The sequence below is a fragment of the Myotis lucifugus genome, unplaced genomic scaffold (assembly GCF_000147115.1).
Source record: "Myotis lucifugus unplaced genomic scaffold, Myoluc2.0 scaffold_373, whole genome shotgun sequence".
In the NCBI taxonomy this organism is placed as follows: Eukaryota; Metazoa; Chordata; class Mammalia; order Chiroptera; family Vespertilionidae; genus Myotis; species Myotis lucifugus.
Genome location: NW_005871421.1, coordinates 470,465 through 480,150, shown reverse-complemented (window position 1 = coordinate 480,150; position 9,686 = coordinate 470,465). Strand labels below are relative to the sequence as shown.

General features: G+C 39.6%; 1 protein-coding gene and 1 pseudogene across 1 annotated transcript in view; one reads left to right on the top strand and one right to left on the bottom strand.

Moving 5' to 3' along the window:
• The window catches only part of PACS1 (phosphofurin acidic cluster sorting protein 1), a 97,977-nt gene that overhangs the window by 75,889 nt on the left and 12,402 nt on the right, over positions 1–9,686 (bottom strand). The window lies entirely within an intron of this gene.
• Positions 744–1,262, top strand: LOC102433400 (annotated as a pseudogene).

The window sequence follows — 9,686 nt, the reverse complement described above, 5'->3', positions numbered from 1 at the left end:
CATTCTGTAGACTGCAGTACTTAATAAAGTTATCAGTTAATGATCTTCAAATCGTCGTAGTAGGTATAAGCTTCTCAGAAGAGCAAGCATAACCATGTCTCCTGACCAGTTGGTCTCTTCCTATGATAACCAGCCGTGTTATCCTACAAGCCCGTCAATAAGCATATAATGAGAAGGCGCTGTGCGGCTGGAGCCTCTATAGGCGCCTAGAAGCAAACAGAAGATTAGGTTCGCCTGGAGATGCTGACAATCAGGTTGCTGGTTTTCAGGAGCATAAGCCAGCATGGGTTTGCTTATTTTTGTTTTTCAGCAGCAATGACAAATGATGTTTTTTTTAAAGGTGTACCATTTGCTCCGCCGCAGGCCGACTCTCTATCCACTGAGCCAAACCGGTGCTGGCCAATACAAATATATTTAAAAAATAAAGAAATAAAGTATTAGATCAGTTCTTAATTATCCATACATTAGTAAAAATGGGTTCGCCCGGTTTGGCTCAGTGGATAGAGCGTCAGCCTGCGGACTCAAGGGTCCCAGGTTCAATTCCAGTCAAGGGCATGTACCTTGGTTGCGGGCAAATCCCCAGTAGGGAGTGTGCAGGAGGCAGCTGATCGATGTTTCTCTCTCATCGATGTTTCTAACTCTCTATCCCTCTCCCTTCCTCTCTGTAAATAAAATCAATAAAATATATATTTTTTTAAAAATGGGTTCTAATTTTTCATGTTTTAAGAGTAAAATGCCGCTTTCCGATCTGCCATCTGCGGTGGAGTCGCCGCCAAGATGCAGATTTTCATGAAAACCCTCACGGGGAAGACCACCACTCTCGAGGTTGAACCCTCGGATACGATAGAAAATGTCAAGGCTAAGACCCAGGATAAGGAAGGAATTCCTCCTGATCAGCAAAGACTGATCTTTGCTGGCAAGCAACTGGAAGACGGGTGCACTTTGTCTTACTACAACATTCAAAAGGAGTCCACGCTTCATCTTGTGTTGAGACTTCGTGGTGGTGCCAAGAAAAGGAAGAAGTCGTACACCACTCCCAAGAAGAACAAGCATAAGAGAAAGAAGGTCAAGCTGGCTGTCCTGAAGCACTACAAAGTGGATGAAAATGGCAAAATCAGTCGCCTTCGTCGGGAGTGCCCTTCAGATGAATGTGGTGCTGGAGTTTTTATGGCCAGCCACTTTGACAGACATTATTGTGGCAAATGTTGTCTGACCTATTGCTTCAACAAACCAGAAGACAAGTAATTGTATTTGGGTTAATACATGAACTAAAAAAAAAAAAGAGTAAAATGTCAGGACATTTCTGTGGTTTCCTCTGACTAGTAAGACAGGAGGGAGGTTCTTTGTGAGGATTTCCAACCAAGCCATGTACAACCAATCTGATATACGGCAGATCCTTTTCTTGCCACTGGAAGGCTCAGGACTATGAGATTAGCAATGCTCCTGTAAGAGTTCATTCAGTCGAACTTGGTAGTAACTTTTTTTCTTGACTGCTTCCAGTTCTGCATCTGTGATTTTCTTAGCAGTTGCTAAATCTTTGTAGCTTTCATGGAGACAATATGGTTCTATCATCTCTTCAAAGACTTTCCAGCTTAGCACCTTCTCACACCCGCTTCCCAAAGAAGAGCTAAAACCCAGACTTATTGTGACCTACAAGATTCTGTTGGGCTTGATTTCTACCTGCCTCTCCAGCCTCATTTCTTATCTCCCTTCCCCCTAGTTCACTACATTTCTATCACACTAACCTTTTTTCTACTCCATGAATAGTTTCTTTTCTCTTTAGGGCCTTAGCACTTGCAGTTCCCTGACTGCAGTGCTTTGATCTCAGTTGGTTACTTGAATGTTCCCTGTGTCATTCAGACCTTAGTTCAGATAGGCCTTCCCTGGCTGCCACATCTGACTCAAACATGTACCTTTAGTTATTTTCTCAATTAATATATTACTTTTAACTTTTTTCTGTTACATACTCTATCTAAAATTGACTTGTTTATTTTTGTCCCCTTCCCCTCTAAAAGACTAAGTTTTATAGAAGAGGACGTATACTTTCTTATTCATTACTTTATCCTTGGTGCCCAAACATTCCTGGCATACAGTATGTTTTTAATATATGTTTGTTGAATAAGCAAACATTTTGTATGTTTTTTTATACAGAAGACCCTCCAGCTGTGAAGATTAATCATTTGCTAATTTTTAAAGTCTAGATTCTATCAGTAGAGGGCAACATGTGAAACTATTGGCTTACTTTTTTAGGTTTCTTCCTAAAACAAACAAAAAGTCAAACACACTTGAGGACATTCGAGCAGCTTTACCTTTATGGATAATAACTGTAATAAAGGCAAAGTGTCTTAACAGTGAGTCTCAACAGAGTAATGGTGGTGGTAACGCCTCTAGGGTGCTTTCTGGATTGTCACAATGATCAGGGACTTCACTGACATTTAGTGGGTGGAAAAACAAGGATGCCAGGCATTCTACAACATACAATTCCTTTAAGTCCTGCACAATTAAGAAATGACTAGCTTCCTTCACAATTTCCAACATTCTTGTAAGTGAAAACATTCCACTCAGGGCAGAACCAGGTTTTGTAGAGCCTAAAGCTTATATAAGCTGGAGGGTCATCTATCTCTATATGAAAAAGCAGACAAAATTACAATTTCAAAATTAGGTCTAGGATTTTAAAATATCAAATATTTAGGAATACATCTAAAGAAAGATGTACAATAGTTCTTTGCCAAAAAGTGCAAAATCATTTAAAGAAGATCTAAATAAGTGAAGGGACACACTGTGTCCATGAAATTAAAAACTCACTATTTTTAAAATTTTCATTCTCTCTAAATTAATCCACAGTCAATGAATCTTAATAAAATTCTCCAAAAAATTTATGAAAGTTGAAAAGTTGATTCTAAAATTCTTTTTTTAAATGCAAAGAGCAAAAGCTAGTCAAGGCAATCATGAAGAAGCACAAAGTTGAAGACTTAGACCACCAGGGAACAGGTCTGTTACAAACAGATAATAGAGACGGGGGACAACAGTACAAATGCTGACAAACTGACCAATGGTACAGAACCGATAGTCTAAAAGGTAAACTGTCACATGACTTACGATCAAGGTGACAATGCAGAGCAAGGGGAAAAAAGATCTTTTAAATAAATAGTGCAGGGTTAATTGAATATCCACATGGGGAAATCTATCTTAACCCCTCAGGCACATGCAAACATCAATTCTAGATGGACTAGATGTAGATCTAAATGTGAAAGGTAAAACCATTCAGCTTTTAGAAAATATAAGAGAACATCTTCATGATCTTAAAATAGACTAAGATTTCTTTAATGTATCTTTATTGTTGAAAGTATTACAGCTGTCCCCTTTGTTTTTGTGGGGGTTTTTTCCAATTGACCTCCACCCTACACCCGCTCCTCCCAGGCCTTCGTCAAACTATTGTCTGTGTCCATATAGGGGCTATGCATATATGCATGTAAGTTCCCCAGTAATTGCCCCCTTTCCCCACTCCCCTCACATTCCCCCCCATAATCCTCCACACACACACACACACACACACACACACACACACACCGTAAAATAAGGTTTTTTAAAATAGCACATAAAAGGCACTAAATATAAAGGAGAAAATTGGACTAAACTAAAATTAAGAATTTCTGTTCATACTAAGACACCATTAAAAGAGTAAAAAAGGAATCCACAGAGTATGAGAAGATATTTGTAAGAAAAAAAACCTCCAAGTCAGTAAGAAACACAGAAAACCCAACAGAAAAATGGGCAATGACCTGAACAGACAATTCATAAAAGAGGATATTCCAAGAGGCTGATAAATTTATGAAAAAGTACTCAACATCATGAGGGAAATGCAAATTAAACCTACTGGAGAAACTGATAGATCATCCCTTCCCCCCAACTGGTGGGTGGAGTATGACGCAACCTGCAGCCTGGAAATACCTAAGTGACTAACCATGTACCTTATATGGACTATACATTGGACCACCAATCCACACCTGCCAAATACCCTAAGCCCTTGTCCTATATGGACAATGCAGTAAGCCACCAATCAGTGTGTGCCGAGTACACTAAGCCCCCACCCCTTCCCATTCCGCCCCTCAAAAGGCGTGCCCACCCCTGCACGTGCTGCTGTCCTCCCCTTGCCCGGGAGGTCCTTCTCCTCTAATAAAGCCTGTAGTCCTGGTTTTCGTCCTCTGTCTGATTTTTCAGAAACCATTTTACCTTCAACCAGAATGACTAAAATGAAAAAAAACAAAGAATACCAACAGTGGGTGAAGATGTGGCACAACGGGAACTCTCACCATTGCTAAGCTGAACATACTTATACTCCCTCATCCTACAATTCCACTCCTGGTTATGAACTCAAGAGAAATGAAATTAAATACATGAGAGTGCTTATATCCACCAATAGACATGTAAAAGAATGGTCACAGTAGCACTATTCATAATAGCCCCATACTGGAAACTCTTCCATACGGCCATCACCAGCAGAATGGTTAAATTGTGATATAGTCACACATGGAATGCTATACAACAATAAGAACATGTGAACTGCAACTACATGCAACAACTGAATGAATCATACAAACATCTGGTTGAGCAAAAGATGTTAGATGGTCCCTGACTGGGTAACTCAGCTGGTTAGAGCATCATCCCGATATGCCAAGGTTTTGGGTTCAATCCCTGGCCAGGCCACATAGAAAAATCAAACAATAAATGCATAAATAGGTGGAACAATAAATCCATGTTTCTCTCTTTCTCCCTCCCTTCTTTCTTCCTTCCCTCCCTCTCTCTCTCTAAAAATCAATTTAAAATTTTTAAAAATAAAGTTAGATGCAAGAGTGTACATTGTATGAAGTACAAAAGGAGGCAAAACTAAGTAACGCTATTAGAAGTTAGGATACTAGTCATCTTTGGTGGAGGGGAGAGGCAGTGATTAGAAGGGGGCAAGGCAATGTTTTGGGATATTGGTAATGTTCTGTTTCCTAATATAGGTATATTCAGTTTGTAAAAATTCATCAACTGTACTTATTCTATATGTACTTTTCTATGTATTAAATTTCAATAAAAAGTTTTCTTTAAAAATGAGGTATAGACCTCACCGGCATAGCTCAGTGGTTGAGCATCAACCTATGAACCAGGAGATCATGGTTCAATTCCCGGTCAGGGTATATGTCCAGGTTGTGGGCTCGATCCCCAGTGTAGGGCATGTAGGAGGCAGCTGATCAGTCTCTCATCACTGATGTTTCTATTTCTCTCTCCCTCTCCCTTCCTCTCTGAAATCAATAAAAACATATTTTTATTAATATATAAAAATGAGGTAAAGGGCCCTGATCACTGTGGCTCAGTTGGTTGGTTATCATCTGCGCACCAAATTGCTGGTTCGATTCCAGGTCAGGGCACATAGCTATGTGGTGAGTTTGATCCCTGGTAGGGGTCATGCAGAAGGCAGCTGATCAATGTTTCACTCTCACATTGATGTTTCTCTCTCTCTCCCTCTCCCTTCCTCTCTCTCTGAAAATCAATAAAATTATTCTAAAAAAAAAGAAAAGATGTAGGGTCATTAAAGTAGCCTGAGTACATGTGTACATGAAGGGCCATAAAGCTTACACTTCATAATAAATCTGCCTTTGATCCTGCTGAACACATACATATGTAAATAAAAAGCAGTTTATAATTAAGCCTAGAACTAAATAGATTTTTACACTGAAACTAAATTTTCCACCATGCAATATACACTGAATTTTCCAGGAATGTAACTACTGTGTAAATAAAGGAAAGACTGTTTTAGTTTTATGTAGAACTTAAAGATTTATTCACCGTTCTAGAAAACCATACATGGGTGGCATTGCCACATATCATGAGTCACCCACGCAATACACCTGTATCAGTCTCTATCTATGGGTCATGTTCACAGAGATAAGCTAGGTGTCCCTGCAAGCACCTGACGGCTACAGTTTCTAATGTGCTTTGAACATTTACAAATGTCTTCTGGGAATTTACATTTGGAAATACATATTAGCCCTCCTTTCATTTCTCCTTTATATTACAATTAAGATGGTGTAGACATGTTGGTAAATTCTATTGTCTGGGAATTTCATTTCAGGATGGAAAACGGGCCATAAAGTCTGGGAATGTTGAGAACCAGTTACAAACCATCAGCCTATCAAAAGAACTGCAAAAGAATTCTAATTCCTGAACTCGGTAGCTATTCTTTTATGCTACTTGTGTTAGCCAAATGTAATAAACTTATCTAAAATGTAATAAAATTTAAAAAAAAGAAAAAGAAAGAAAAGAAAAACCCAGCTGCCATTTTCAAGAGCAATTACCTGAATATATCTATCATAAACTAGATGTGGTAAGCAGAACAAGGGGAAAACAAGAGTTCGAACTACAAGATCTAACTGAGGCCTTTTCCAGTTAGACCCAATTTGGCATTCACAAGCAAAGGGCTCCATTATTTTTCTGTTCTCTTTCAAAAATAGCTCCACCTTCAAGATTACACAAATTAGCTCATTCTGCAGCAGGAGTCCTTACAGAGCAGCTCCTAGGAAGCACAGACAGGCTGTCTACTGTGGGAAACTAGTCATTTAAAAAAAATGAAAAACAAAAAAACATGTTTTTTACTTCTCAGTTTCACTGGGTTAGTGATAAAGGATATGTTCTATTGTTGGTAATAGCTTCTGCAATATATCTCCCTCATCAAGAACCATCAAACAAGTAAGGATCACAGAGGAGATACCAGACCAAGCAATTATGAAAGCAGAATAATGAGGGATGTTAAGACTCAGCTGCTTCAATAGCTTCAACATGGCCCACAGCATAAAAAAAAAATTCATCTAGCCTTGGCCGGTGTTCTCAATGGTTAGAGCACCGAACTTCGCACCAAAGGGTCTCGGGTTCAGTTCTGGTCAAGGGCACGTGCCTGAGTTGAGGGTTCGCTCCCCACCCCAGTCAGGGCTCAAGTAGGAAGCAAAAAATTGATAGACTCTCTTAATTGATGTCCCCCCCCCCCGCTTCCACTCTCTCTGAAAAGCAATGGGGAAAATATCCTCATGTGAGGATTAACAAAACAAACAACAACAAAAAGGAATTCATCTAGATATTTAACACAATCAGTTGCCAAGCTATGGATTAGCATCATTCAGTAAATTCCCAAGGGAATTCCCAGTAGCAAAAGTAGAAACAAAACATCCTCAACAACTTTGAAGAGTTCTATAACACAGATCTCTTTCTCAAATAATGTCACTTAAAGAAATGACAATTATAATTTTTTTTGGTAAAAAACTTTGAAGTCATCCTTGAATCATTTTCTTCTATCATACCTCAAATCCAATCCATTAAGCAAATTCTTTAATCTTGAAAATATACCCAAAATCTGAAGACTTCTCATCTCTCCACCTCTGCTATCCTGGGCCATGCCAACATCAGCTCCCACTACATCATCATAATACTCCTAACTGGATTCCCTGCTCCCACTCCTGCCCTTCTTTATAGGCTATTCTACACATAGCAGCCAGTGGACATTTTAAAATAGAAGTCATGCCCGGCCACCAGGGTTCAGTGGTTGAGCATCGACCTAAGAACCAGGAGGTCACGGCTGAATTCCCAGTCAGGGCATATGCTGAGTTGCAAGCTTGATCCCTAGTGTGGGGCATGCATGAGACAGCTGATTAATGATTCTCTCTCATCACTGATGTTTCTATTTCTCTCTCTCTCTCCCCCTCTCCCTTCCTCTCTGAAATCAATAAAATTATTTTTTTTAAAGTTACTTGAAAACATCTTTTAAAAAAAAAAGGAAATAAATAAAATAGAAGTCATTACCATGCCTCTTTTCTGGCTGAAACCCCCTATGGCTTCCCATCTCACTCAAGGTCAAAACCAGAGTCCTCTAATGGCCTACAAGATTTGGTCCCATTTACCTAATTTCCTCTTCCACTACTCTCCGCCTTGCTCACTTGGCTCCAGTCCACTGACTTCCTGGATGTTCCTGGAATCTACCAGTACTTGCTGTTTCCCTCTACTGACTTGCTTAAATGTGTGCTCCACAAGAACTGCTCACCACCTGAGGTCTTCTAGATGTCCTTATTCAAAACCCTAAAACTCCCTGCCCTGCTAATCCCCCTTTCCCACTTTAGTTTTCCCATCTTACATACCCTTATCACTGGCTCACTCATTTGCTGCCCACCCTGCCTCTGGAAGGTAACTCTCAGGAAAGCAGGAGAGTTTGTTTTCTAGGTGAAAGTTGTTTGTTTTTTAAATTTATCTTTATTGCTGAAAGTATTACAGATGTCCCCTTTGTTGTTGTTTTTTCCCATTGACCCCCTCCACCCCACCATACACCTCTCCCAAGCCTCTGATTTGTCTGTTTTATTGACTGCTCTCTCCTCGGTCACTGGTATATGATGTGCAATGTATCTGCCGACTAAATAAAATTACTATTAGATAGAGGAAGAGTTACAGAGACTTATCCAAACCCACATGGTGAGGTAAAGCCAAATAAGAGACCAAATTCTAAAGCCAAAGCATTTTGGACTCATGATTTTAAAGAGATTATAGCAATTTGCTGATATTTTTCCTCCAGATATAAGAATAGCGGGAAATTCTTGAATTAGCATCAAACAAAACAAAGCAAAACAAAACAGAGCATCATTCCAGTCATTTTTCTATAAAATCATCTCTTAAATGAACTCAAATAAGATGATGCGTCACCACACTGAGACATGGCATTCATTTATCAGCGAGGCTGCCTGAGAACTAAGTAAACATATCACTTGGCCTAAGTCCAAAGCATACCAAACTAATCTTATGCCAAATCTTAGTTTAAAAGAGCATTTCCCATTTCCAACCAAAGTTTTTATTTATCCAATGAGATTCCTCTTTCTCCATGGAGAGAAAAATCAACCCAGAAGATTAATGGGTGGAGTGTTCTCTCTCCCGAGAGCACGCCCGAACTTTTCCCTTCTCCATCCCCTTCCCTCACAGGCATGCATTTCCTAAACTCTGAGGAACCCCACAAGACATGCAACCAAGGAGCAATGGGCAACAGCAGCTCTTCCCAGACAAACCCCCTGAACCTGTCTCCAAGGCTCCCTTTTCTCTGACTTGTCAGTGAGTCAAAGCATCTCCACCTATGCTTGCCTATTGCTTCTTGCACCCTTTCTTGTTTCACTGTCCCAGCTTTGATAAATGTACTCTCAAAATAAAAAATGAAAATAAATATTAATGGGCAATGTTTAATAATATTACAGCTATTCCTGCCTGGCTGGATTGGCTCAGTTGGTTGAACATCCTCCTGTGCACCGAAAGTTGCTGGTTCAATTCCTGGTCAGGGCACATACCTGGGTTGCAGGTTTGATCTCTGGTCGGGGTGCGGACAGAAGGCAACTGATCAATGTTTCTCTCATATCGATGTGGTCGCCCCCCCCCCCCCCCCGCCCATGCATTACCTCAAATGAGGGTTTTTTTAAAAATTAAAAATAAAATCGTTATTTTATTTATAAGTGTTGTGTTTTTGTTTTTTGTGTATACTGTGTGTTTTTTAAGGAAAGATAAAGTTATCTATAATAAAAACAAAGCGATAATGATATTACATACAGTTAATGAATAATTCTCCCCATTAAAAGCAAGGGCATAAACAATTTATTGCACATTTTGGTGGCAGAGAGGAAATA